This window comes from Furipterus horrens, unplaced genomic scaffold (assembly GCF_987537825.1).
Source record: "Furipterus horrens unplaced genomic scaffold, mFurHor1.1.pri manual_scaffold_13, whole genome shotgun sequence".
Taxonomy (NCBI): domain Eukaryota; kingdom Metazoa; phylum Chordata; class Mammalia; order Chiroptera; family Furipteridae; genus Furipterus; species Furipterus horrens.
The window spans coordinates 58501757-58514082 of NW_028327183.1; the positions used below are offsets into that span (position 1 = coordinate 58501757).

The window sequence follows — 12326 nt, forward strand, 5'->3', positions numbered from 1 at the left end:
ATTTCTCAAAAGAAACTTTGCAGGCAGGAAGGGACTGGCAAGCAGTATTCAATGTGATGAAAAGCAAGGACCTGCAACCAAGATTATTCTATCCAGCAAAGCTATCGTTTAGAATGGAAGGGCAGATGAAGTTCTTCCCAGACAAGGTAAAGCTAAAGGAGTTCATCATCACCAAGCCCTTATTATAGGAAATGTCAAGGGACTTATATATAAGAGGATGAAAACTATGAACATTAAAATGACAACAAACTCAGAACTGTCAACAACTTAATCTAACAAATAAACTAAGCAACCAGAACAGGAACAGAATCATAGATAGGGGGATCATTTGGAGGGTTATCAAGCTGGGAGGGGGAAGGAGGAGAAATGGGAAAATGGTGCAGGGATTAAGAAGCATAGGTGGTAGGCTCAAAATAGACAGGGGGATGTTGAGAATAGTATAGGAAAGGGTGAAGCCAAAGAACTTACATGCACGACCCATGGACATGAACTAAGGGGGGTGGAATTGTTGGAGGGAAGGGGGGGTACTGGGCACAGTGGAGCAAAGGCAAAAGAAATTGGGACAACTGTAATAGCATAATCAGTAATATATACTTTTTAAAAAATCCTTCAATGAGTGAAACAAAAAAACAATTTCGCCCTCTCAAATAAATTTTAAAAAAATTTTTTTAAGTGAAGTAGCTCTCCTTTTGAGTTCATTCTTACTTAGGAGTGTTCCCTTGGCATCATCCACACAACAGATGGACTTGATTCAGCTGAAAAAGTTCATTTTAAATTTAATGAGTTTTCCAATTTAAGTCATTGGATTACTTTACATTTGCAAACATCACGTTTTATTCATTTAACCCTTCAGGAAAACAATAATAGTATATCTGGATGCCCTGGCTGGTGTGGCTCAGTGGATTGAGAGCCCACCTGCCAACCAAAGGGTCACTTGTTAAGATTCCCAGTCAGGGCACATGCCTGGGTTGCAGGCCCAGTCCTTGGTTGGGGGCTGCGTGAGAGGCAACCACACATTGTTGTTTCTACTTCTCTTTCTCCCTTATCCGCTCTCTAAAAATAAATAAATAAAATCTTAAAAAAAAAAAACAGAGTCCGCATAAGCCATGGACATGAACAACAGTGTGTGATTGGTTGTGGGGAAGGGGACAGGGGAAAATTGGGACAACTGTAATAGAATAAAATTTTTTTTTTAATTTACAAATTGAAAAAAAAAATACAGCCCCTACCATCGTGGAGACCAATTTACAGAAAGCAAAGGAGACACTAATAAAAAAGATGTTTAATATAATAAGTTCAAATTCCTTTAGTTTGAAATATCAAAACCCACTGGGTCAAGAACTCTAGTAAAGGAGGGAAGAGCCAGACTTCAGTGGGTCTGGCTGATCAAAAGCTCAAATCAGACACTGATAGCGTCCTGCCCCTTAGACAGGTGTGGAAATCATCATCTTAGAGAAGGCGATAAGCAATATTCATCGCATAGTGGGTGGTGTTTTTTTTTAACTTTATTTGTTTTATTTACTTATTACTTATTAATTTATTTTTAGAGAGAGGTGAGGGAGGGAGAAAGAGAGGGAGAGAAACATCAGTTGTTGATGGAGCTCCTCCCTAGAATGTGAAGCATCCTTTCCTGGAGGCAGAAACCCTGACAAGAGGGCAGCAGGAGGAAGTATTGCACTGAGTGGGCGAAGTAACAGCAAGATGAATGGGGAAGGGAAAAGCCCTCCTACCCCTTTCTGATCCTCAGCGGGGCTGGGATCAGAGGAAGGAAGGGACTTGAACTATAGAGGGCAGAATGGCGGCGGGGCGTGGGGTGAGGGGGTGGCTGGACCGAAGACGAGCCTGTCAATCTATCCTGGGGAAAAGAAAAAAGAGAGTGGTCGTGGGTACACCGCCCCCCTCTCCTGCACGCGTAAATTGGGGAATTCATTGGGCAGTCAGACCTCCCACGCCTGAATCTAATATAAGCCCAGGTGAAGGAAGGGCCATTCTCTGATCCACCTGCAAACATACTGTCCGGTGAGTTGACGGGACCTTGTGGCTCAGGAATCGGCCTCGCGGACGCCGCCGTCTATGGGTCCCGGGAGGGAACCTGAAACCGGACAGCGGCGGGTGCGAGCTGAGCTGCCCCGGTGAGTGCTCAGCGGCACCTGCGCCTCCAAATCACGGTGCTTTGAAGGGGAGCAGCAGCTCCGGAAACTGCCTCCTGCTGCGGTCCGGCTGCGGACGGCTGGGTTTTTCCTTGGTTTTCCGGAGCGGGTGGGCTTTCCGACAAGAGGCTGCCGTTATCGCGGACCCTCAGCGTCGGAATGAAAAACTTCCTTTCCCACCGGCCTCTGTCTCTAGAGCTTCCTAATGGGGGCGGCGGGCAGCGGCACCCCCACTTTGGTTCTGTAAGGATAACACGCCCAGAACAGGGGCGGCACCTAACGGGACGGCTGACACTCCTTTTCTGGTCACGACCACCGGCTCTCTTGCGTCCCTCACGCTTTACACACGCCCTGCAAGGCTGCACGGGGACGTCTGCGGAGGGGCAGCCGCGTCTTTTCCCGCCTCCTCCGGGGTTCCCCTCCCCCTCCCTCCCCTCCGCTCGCTCTGCCCCCGGCCCCTCCCCTTCTCCGCGCACCCCTCTCGCTGTCCCTCCCCTCCGGGGCCCCCACTGCCTCCACCCACGCCTCCTCTCCATGGCCCCAGCCCTGACGTCGTCTTCCTCCAGTTCTCGCTCTACTGCGCGTCCTTCCCTCTGATCTTTTACGAACCCGCCCCCCTCATCTTGACGTCGGTGCTGCAGGGGCTTTAGGGACTCGGAGCCGAGCGTCCGCCTCACGGGCTGAAGTCCCGATAGCACCGCTCGCTCTGAGGGGAGGCCCGAGCCGAGAGACGGCGGCGCGCGGGTTTCTGGGAAGTGTAGTCGGCCGGTCTGCGCAGGCGCAGTGCGAAGGCGTGGCCTAGCCGGCCTCGTTCACCTCTGAGGTAGTGGCGCGGGGAGTCCGGCTGTGGGTGGGCTGAGTGTGAGGAGAAGGGCAGCGGGCCCTGGGAAGGGGCGTGTGGGTGCGGGAGGGGGTGCGGGTTGGAGCGCGGTGGTGCTGGTGACGTTGCTACGTGTTTGCCCGCGCGGGGCTGAGACTCCGGGCCATCGCTGTGTCTCCGTGCTTGTCCCCACGCGTGTCCCGGGGGCCTCCTGGGTCTCCCTTTGCTCGTGTGTGTGTCCGCTCCTGTCTGGTCTCTCCGGGTCCCTCTGTGAGCGCGTCCGCCGTCGTTTCCTGGCTTCGGCATGGTCGCACCATGTCTCCTGCCTGTTAAGCAGAACTGGGTTCCCTGGGGGTTGTTTGCTGGTCGCCCACAACCAGGGAGAAATATTAGCGGGAAGTTACCTCTGTCCATCTCCCCACCACACACCCACCAGCAGCACCAGGAGGTTCAATAAGATTTCCCGTCTCCTTTTATCATGGACGCTCGTTTACCCAATAAACACTCCCTGGGGCATGAAATGTCATCAGGGGAATTTTCCTTTGGTCCAAGTTTCTGAAAGAGCTGCCTAGAAGGAATGTTTCCTTACAGGTGATCACCCGCTTCCCAGAAGGGCTGAGAGGTGGTGAGAAGTGGAGAGGGAGGAGAGGCAAGTGTGAAGCTGACATTTTTTCACTGCTGAATTCGTGTGGCACACAGAGGTTCACGTGACAGGGGAGTGAGGCCAGGGAGGGGAGGGCACTGGGTTAAGAAGGAGCCTGCATTGTTCTCTTTCCCGCTCAGTGGTGGGCGAGAGGCTGTTTGAAGACATGAGACAGTGGATGCCTAATCCATGGACACCTAGAATTTCTGCGTCCTCTGATAGCAGGAATCTCAAGAGACGAGAGGCTTCAGGCGAACAGTGAGTCACTTAGTGAACAAGTACCTGAGCGCCTCCTCTGTGCCAGGCCCTGATCCAGGCACTGGGAGTCCAGCAGTGAGGGAACCACAGCCCTTTGTCTCACAAAGCCCCCACTGCTCATTTCTGAGTGAGATCACAGGTGACGGGGTAGGAAGTGAAGGGAGGGGCTAGTGAAGGAGGACCCCTCTCAGAAGGTGACACCGGAGCACAGTCCCAGTCAGCAAAGAGAAGGCAGCTGTATCGATATCAGGCGACAGGGTTGTCTTCTCAGTCTTGGGTTCAATGGAGCCATGCTTGGAAAGAAGAAATATTGGCAACACCCAAGGGTCTGTTGTAGTAGTTTGGATAAATCCATTAGGATCTGTCTGGGTAAGAAATGGTGAGGAAGAGCTGAAGATACCGATAACAGAAGGTCTTGTGAGTTACAGCATTAAGTGAAAAAACAATTGACAATCCTATCTACTGTGCACTCTGTGTTTGTCTTTTTTCTTTTCTCTTTTGAGGAAATACAACTTCAGTGAATCTTTTTTATACTGTAGCATGAATTTTAATGAGGCGTCCACATTAAGAGATTGGAATATTTTACACTTACAAGCATCATCTTTTATTCATTTAACCCTTCAGAAAAAATATTGAATATCTGGTATGTGCCAAGAATTGTTCTAAAAGCTGGAGACTCAGTGGTGCATTAGAAACACAGTCTCCCCGCCCCCCATCATGGAGATGAAATTACAGAAAACAAGACAGACACTAATAAATAAAAAAATACTTTTAATGTAATGAGTTCCAGTTTCTTTAGAGAATTTGGAATGTCAAAACCCACTGGGCCAAAACTCCATGAAAGATTAGAAAAATAGGGAAGAGCCAGCGTGCAGTGGGCCTAGCTGGTCAAAAGCTCAAATCAGGCTCTCAAGGCTTCCTTCCCCTAAAAGAGGTTTGAAAATTATCCTCTTAGGGGAAAACATACACTTCAGGTGTATCTTGCAATATTCAGCACATAGTGGGTGTTTTATGAATGTCTATGTCTTGAGTGATGGTGGCAGCTGTGGCTTCCCTGGTGACAGGATCTTTGGGAAGAAGAAACATATCCAACCATTTCCATTCATTCATCAATTATCAATTCCAGAGTGGCTGGATTTTTATGCCGGGGACTCATTTTTTTATTAAGATTTTATTTATTTTTAGAGATAGGGGAAGGGAGGGAGAAAGAGAGGGAGAGAAACATCAATGTGTGGTTGCCTCTCGTGTGCCCCCAACTGGGGACTTGGACTGCAACCCAGGCATGCGTCCTGACTGGGAATTGAATCAGCAACCCTTTGATTCGCAGGCCAGTGCTCAATCCACTGAGCCACACCAGCCAGGGCACCAGGAACCTTGCACAATTCAAAATCTGTATAATGCAAAGCCAACCCTAACAAGAGATGAATGTCATGTCTCTCAAGTTAATGATCCTAAAATAGCAAGTACAGTTTACAATGTACACAACTGATCTCATTAGGAAGTAAGGATTCTTAGGAAAGTTTAAATTGCGAGGCTTCTTGTCATTCAAAAAAAAAATGCCAAATAGCATGATTTCAAATATTTATAATTTTAAGTTAACATAAAATGTAGCCATGCTGTATTTTAATAAATACACGGTAATATCTGTATGACACCCCACCACCACATAAAACTAGAACCTTGCCAGTAACTCCCATATAGCTGTAGTACTCTTCCAGTATTCCCTAAACCAAGGTAACCATCATCCTGAACCTTGGAACATCTGTGCTTCTTTGCGGGGGGGGGGGGGGAGCGGTACATTTCCCACAGAAGTCTTCTAGAAGCTCCACGTTAATAATTTCAGGTTGTAGGCAGGCTCTACCATCCTAAAAGCCAAAGCTGCCTCTTAAAAATTACTACCGTTTTTGCCCTCATTTGCTTTCATGCCCTGCTCCCCACAACCCAGAGAGCTTTGTTTCTAGGCAACAAGGCTCTTTCCCAGGAGGATCGGTTCTTTGAAGAAGTCAGGTAGACAGAGCTGTGCGTTCTGCCTAGAGATTGAGTAACTGACAGCTCCAGCCGGTTTGATCCAGCACAACAGGCAGGTGTATGGGGAAAGTGTTCAGTGCCGGGGACAACTTGGACAGCCTGGTTCAGCACCAGGAGCAGGTCGCTCTGAAAGGAGGTTTTACTGTGGCCCAGTTTGTCAGCTTGTTTGAGCCTTGTCCCTTGTACCAAAAGGTTGCGGGTTCAGCCCTCTGTCTGGGTTTATGTGGGACTCAACTGATCAATGTTTCTCACATCAATGTTTCTCTTCCTTTCTGTCTCCCTGAAAATGAGTAAACATATCCTTGAGTGAGGATTTTAAATACAATAATGAAAGGGGATTCAGCACCTCAACCAGCCCCCGTTAGGTTCAGCGGCACCACGGACAGACCTATCCGAAGGTCTTCGGCACGTCGGAGAGATCTAACGGGGGAAGGAAGATCAGCACCGCCGCACATCTGTGGGAAAAGGGGTTCAGCACCACGGATAGGTCTAGTGGGGGCAGTTCAGCACCACGGACAGGTCAGTGGGGGAAAGTGTTCAGCACCACACAGGTCTCAAAGGGCCGAGGGAGATCGGCACAATGGACGCCTTTCCACTGCGGTTCAGTGCCTGGAGAAGTGTAGCTGGGGGTTGTGGCACCGCGACAGTGCCCAGAGCCAACTTTCCCAGGGGCCTCCGCTAGTGGCATGTGCTCTTCTGAGCAGGTTTCTGAGCCCACTCCCCAACCCTCACCCGAGAGGCTCCAATTGCTGGTATCTCAGGAATCCAGGCTCTCCTGATGTTAACCTCAGAAGCACAGGCGTGGAATACTTAGCATGCCCCAAAGGCAATTCTGGATTTTTGAAAAGTTTTTATTTACGGACTGATTTTAAAGAGAGAGGAAGGGGGAGAAAGAGATACATCGATTTATCGTTCCATTTATTTATGCATTCAGTGGTTGATTCTTGTATGTGCCTTAATCAGGAATCAAACATTCAACTATGGCATATCGGGATGACGCTGCAGCCAACTGAGCTACCCAGCCAGAGCGGAATTCTAGATTTTCTTCATGCACGCAAAAAAATAAATAAATAAATAAAAATAATAATAATGATAAATTAATTAATTTAATTGATCCTACCCAGTGCACTACAGGGCGCTCAGCTGCTCAGGCTCAAAGTAAAAACAAAAAAACAAAAAACTTCCTTCAGCTCCCATTCCCTCTCCTCTCACGCCCTGTCCATCAGGGAGTCAGTCCTCTGAGCTCCATCTCCAAAGTACACCCCAAATCTGTCCCCTGCTCTCCATCCCTCTACCACCACCTCATCCTGGACACCATCATTCTCACTTGGTTTATTGCAACATCCTCCTCAAGGGTCTTCTTCCCATTGCACCCGCTGGCTCTCCTCAGGCAGTCTTCGCACAGCAGTTTCAGTCATGCCTTGAAAATGTAAATCAAGTTCTATCACACCCTTCCTCTGTGCGCTTCCTTCCATGGTTTCCCAGAGCACCCGTGACCGCACTCAAAGTTGTTACTGTGGCTTTCGAGACCCTGGATGCCTCTCTGGTCTCATCTCCCATCACTCCCTTTCTTGGCTGAACACTGGACACACAGGCCAGGAGAAAACACCTGCTCCAGATGAACAGGCAAAGGATTGGTATCCAGGACATATAAAGAAAACCTACAAATCGGCAAGTAACCTGCGCGCAAAGCAGGGAGGGTATGAACAGGGAGCTCACAGATGAGAAGGGAGACCTAATCAACAAGCATGTAAATTTTCTCCACCTCACCAGCACAGCAGAGAATCGATGATATGATTATATAAAAGGAGATCTTTATCCTCTTTACCTATGACTTTATTTAAAAAATAAAATAAAATATTGATGTAGCCACCTCGGGAGCAATCCGGAAGTGGTTACGGCAGTGTCAACGTGAATAATAACAGCAGCTATTAGCTAACAGCTATTAGCTATTATACGGTGTATAGGTATTATTAATTTTTGTACCTTCATAGCAAACCTGCGATGTCGTCAGCATATTATTTCCACTGAACAGAATGGGAGACTGAGGCGCGGAGATAAGTGACACACATCTAACGACACACTAGCGACAAAGGGCAAAGCCAGCATCTGACCCCACGGTCCCCAGTGCTGCCACACCCCTGCCCAGCTCCTTCCGTTGCGATCCCCCGTTCCCACCCTGTGGTGTGAAGTTGCGGTCCATCCGCAGGGAATGGAAGGCTCATCCCACTGTGGCCAACTTCATGGCGAACAGAACGCCCCTTCCCTCCACCTCACGCCACTCCCAGGGCACCGCTGGCGCATCGTCACTGTCGCTTCTCCACTCCCCTCCCCTCCGCAAGCGCATGCTCCCTGGGGCCCAGGCTGGAGGAAGGGAGAAGGCCGCCCACCGGCCTCTGCTCCCCTGCCCGCCCCCCCCATCACCAACCCCACCTCCCACCGCAGCCTCCGCGTCTGCGCAGCTGTCGGTCGCTGCGGTGCCAGCTCTGCAGTGCCGGGACAGGGTCTGGTTGGGGAGGGTGAGTCCTTGCAGGGACCCTGCGGGCGGAAGGGGGCGGGGAAATGGGGCTGGGGGCGCGGGTGTGCTTGGGGTGAGGGGCCAGGGCCGCGCCAAGGAGGCGGCTCCAGGGAGGGGGTCTCCCGCGCATCCGGTGGGAGAAGGCTAGGCTGGGTCTGTCTCTCGGCCAAGGGTGGTCTGTCCACTGGTCAGCGGCTTGCACCCGAATCTAGGCCTTGGCGCGAGGAGGGCAGGATGACCCCGCGTTTGTCTGCGCGCGCTCGTGTGTCGCTGTGCGCACTCGCGCTCTGGCCTGGCGTGGGCTCCGTGTCCGTGTGCGCCGTGTGTGTCTGGGTAACCCCCTCAATGGCTGGGCCTCAGGGGCTGGAGGCAGACAGGGTTCTCCTCCCCGCCCGGCTCCCATCGTCCCTGCGGCTTGGCCCAGGGGCCTTCTCCGTGGGTGCATGGGAACCGTACCGCGTCTGCCGCGGAAAATCATGGTGCGCGTTAGACGAGCCAAAGGCCGCGGAGCGCCGCAGGAGCCGGGCCGCGGCGCTGCGATCACCGTACTGTGCGGCGGTCGGCGCTGTTACCGCTTCGCTGTCCTTTCCGCTCAGGGAGGATTTGTTTGCTGTTTCACCGGGAACACAGCTGTGGGCGTAAACTCCCCTGAACACGCACCGGGTCGCCCCCGCAGATCTCTCCGTCCCCTCCCCTCCCTTCTCCGTCCAGCTGCTTCTGACCTGGACCCCATCGCTCCTGCTTCTCCTCTGTCACCCCTCGCACCTGCGTTTCCGTGATCGACCATGTCTCCTGCCCGAAGTAAAGCAAAACAGTAGACACAGCAGCACCCCTTCCAGTGCTCTCGCCACTTCCCATCAAGGCCAACGTGTGGCTTCTTGGAAACTTGTCTGTGCTTCCAGCCTCCTCCCCACCCCCCTACGTTTTCCCCAACCCCCCTGCGTCCTCCCCAACCCCCCTGCGTCCTCCCCAATCCCCCTGCGTCCTCCCCAACCCCCCTGCGTCCTCCCCAACCCCCTTGCGTCCTCCCCAACCCCCCTGCGTCCTCCCCAATCCCCCTGCGTCCTCCCCAACCCCCCTGCGTCCTCCCCAATCCCCCTGCGTCCTCCCCAACCCCCCTGCGTCCTCTCTAACCCCCTGCGTCCTCCCCAACCCCCCTGCGTCCTCTCTAACCCCCTGCAACCTCCCCCACCCCACTGAGTCCTCCCCAATCCACCCCAACAGTGCAAACTGGCAGCCCAGGGCCCATCCCAGCCCCACCACCTGAGCTAGTTGGCTCCCAGAGTGCCTTCCTTTTTTAAAAAATCCTCACCAGAGGATATGCTTATTGATTTTAGAGAGAGGGGAGAGGAGAAAGAGAGGAAGGGAAACATCAATGTGAGAGAGAAACATTGATTGGTTGCCTGACTGGGAATCAAACCTGTACTTAACCTTTTGGAACGGCACTCCAACCAACTGAGCCACCTGGCCAGTCCGAGTGTCTTCCTTTTAAACATTTGCATCAATCATTGACATTTTAAAATGCAGAAGGTGTCATCTAAAAACACAGATTTCCATTGTTCTTGTGAGAAATCAGAAGTTGGGACATATTGGGCCTTATGTTTTCACTTGACAAACATTGGCCATGCTGAATGGGTCAGCCTCTTCAGACTGGGCACCCGATCTCTCCTTTGCTGCAATCCCCACTACTCCCTATGACATCTCCCCAAACCACGTATCCTTTGCCACTGGCTCACGTTTTCCTTACAGTAGAGAAGTATTTCTATGTTTACAATCAGGACTTTATAAAAGACCCCACAATGGTGTTGACAATTCAGCAGAACCATATTCAAACCACACAACAAAATTCATGCAATGTGTAATTCCAAAAGCCAGCATTTATCTCTCTCTCTGTCTATTTATCTATCTATATACATATATTTACATTTATATATATTGACACAGACATGTACAGCAAATCACAGATGAAGTTACCCAAAACTTAGACAATTAGTATTTTGTTTTAGTGTTCTGTCTCAGTGAGGTCTAAAATACATTGAGTAATGGACAGGAAGTGCCCAGTTCAGTCCAAGTCGTCGTTGTCGTTGGCAGCCGTCCGTCTCGAGAGACGATGGTGTAGCTTCTTAAGAGTCTATCTGCACTGCCGAGAATGGCTGTGCAGTCCGACTCGGGAGTGACATGGTAGTATCTGTCTCCTCCCGTGTTGAATCGACATCTTGCGATGACGCTGAAGCTACAGAGCCTGGGCAGGGTAATATGGAGGGTCTGCTGTTGCCCATGCAGCAGACCCCCCTCTCTTCGCAGCTGAAGGGTCCAAGGGAAAGACGGAGTCAATACAGCTTGGGTTCAGGTGCGCCGCAGGAGTTGCCGGTGTTGACTACAACGTCAAACCGCCTTAGGGACTCCGGCTCCGGATTTTCTGTCGGGGTTTACTCCCTTAGCCTTTCCCCTGAAGAGGTATGCCGCAAGGCAGCGGAGGTTTTTTGGAGTTAGAGTTTTCCTTCTCTGATGTACCCTGACTGGAAGATCGAACCAGCGACACTTAGCTCGCAGGCCGACGCTCAATCCACTGAGCTAAACCAGCCAGGGCATTCAGTCCAAGTAGAGCTCAGTGAATTGGCAGAATGTCTCCATCCCTGGGAACACCGCTCAGATCAAGACATAGAACATCTCCAGGCTCTGGCCGGGTTGCTCAATTGGTTTGAGCATCGTCCTGATACTCCAGAGTTGCAGGTTGGACCCCTGGTCAGGGCACATACAAGAATCAGCCAATGAAGTCATAGATAAGTGAAACAACACAGCTCTCTCTCTCTCTCTCTCTCTCTCTCTCTCTCTCTCTCTCTCTCTCTCTCTTTCTCTCTCTCTCTCTCTCTGGAATCAATTTTAAAAATAAAATAACATAACCATAAAGTAAACCTCCAGCCCTCCTGAAGTTCCCCTTGCCCCCTGCCCTGCAGCATGACCATCTTCTGATTTCTATCAATATTGATTCATTTTGCCTGTACCAGGCTTTTGATTTTAATCAATAAAATCACACACACATATATACTTCTAGGTGTCTGGTCTTTTTCACTCAGTCCAATATATATATATATATATATATATATATATTTAGGTTTATGCATGTTGTAATATGTATGTCCTTATCTCTTTTATCCAGAGTAGTATTCCATTCTATGAATAAACTGCGGTTTACTTATCCATTCTCTTGCTGAGAGACCTCTGGGTTGTTAACGGTTTTTATGACGACTCTGAGTAGCTTTAACTATGAATGTGAGCAGTTTTGTGTGGTGAATGCAGCTGACTGCAACATCCAGGGACGCGTGTTTGTGTGGACATCGGTTTTTTGTTTCTCTTGGCTGAGGATCTAGAAGTGGAATTGCGGGGTGCTGGGGCGCCTGCATATTCTGCTTTAGATTTCACCAAGTCATTTTCCAAAGTGATTAAGCCAATATACGCACCCAACATGATGTGGAAACCAAGACATGAAAACAACCTGTGTTCGTTGTGAAAATAAGATGGACATTTTCTTAACTATCTATAAGGCTGTTTCCACACTTCAAAAAAAGTCAGTGGGAATCCCTTGATGTCATAGAATACTCAGTATTTTTTACTTGTTTTTTAAAAATTGTATTGGTTTTAGAGAGAGAAGAAGGGAGAGAGAGAGGAAGGGAGGGAGAGAGAAAGAGAGAGAGATTTGTTGTCCCACTCATTCATGCATTCACTGGTTGATTCTTGTATGTGCCCTGACTGGGGATCAAACCTGCAACCTTGGTGTATCGGAATGATGCTCTAACCAACTGGGCTACCTGGCCAGGGCCTAAAACTTTTTTTACATCATGCTTCTTTGAATCAGACTCCAGACATGATCTCACAGGCATTTTTTAATTTAAATTTTATTTTTTACTC

The 12326-nt window shown here is 50.0% G+C and overlaps 1 long non-coding RNA gene across 1 annotated transcript; it reads right to left on the minus strand.

Annotated features, from left to right (window-relative positions):
• Positions 1–6790: 6790 nt before the first annotated feature.
• Positions 6791–8150, minus strand: LOC149995638 (uncharacterized). Its single transcript, XR_016507624.1, has 3 exons — positions 8078–8150; positions 7227–7319; positions 6791–6943 (listed from the first exon to the last, which is right to left on the minus strand). It is a non-coding gene; the product is annotated as an uncharacterized LOC149995638 (long non-coding RNA).
• Positions 8151–12326: the final 4176 nt, after the last annotated feature.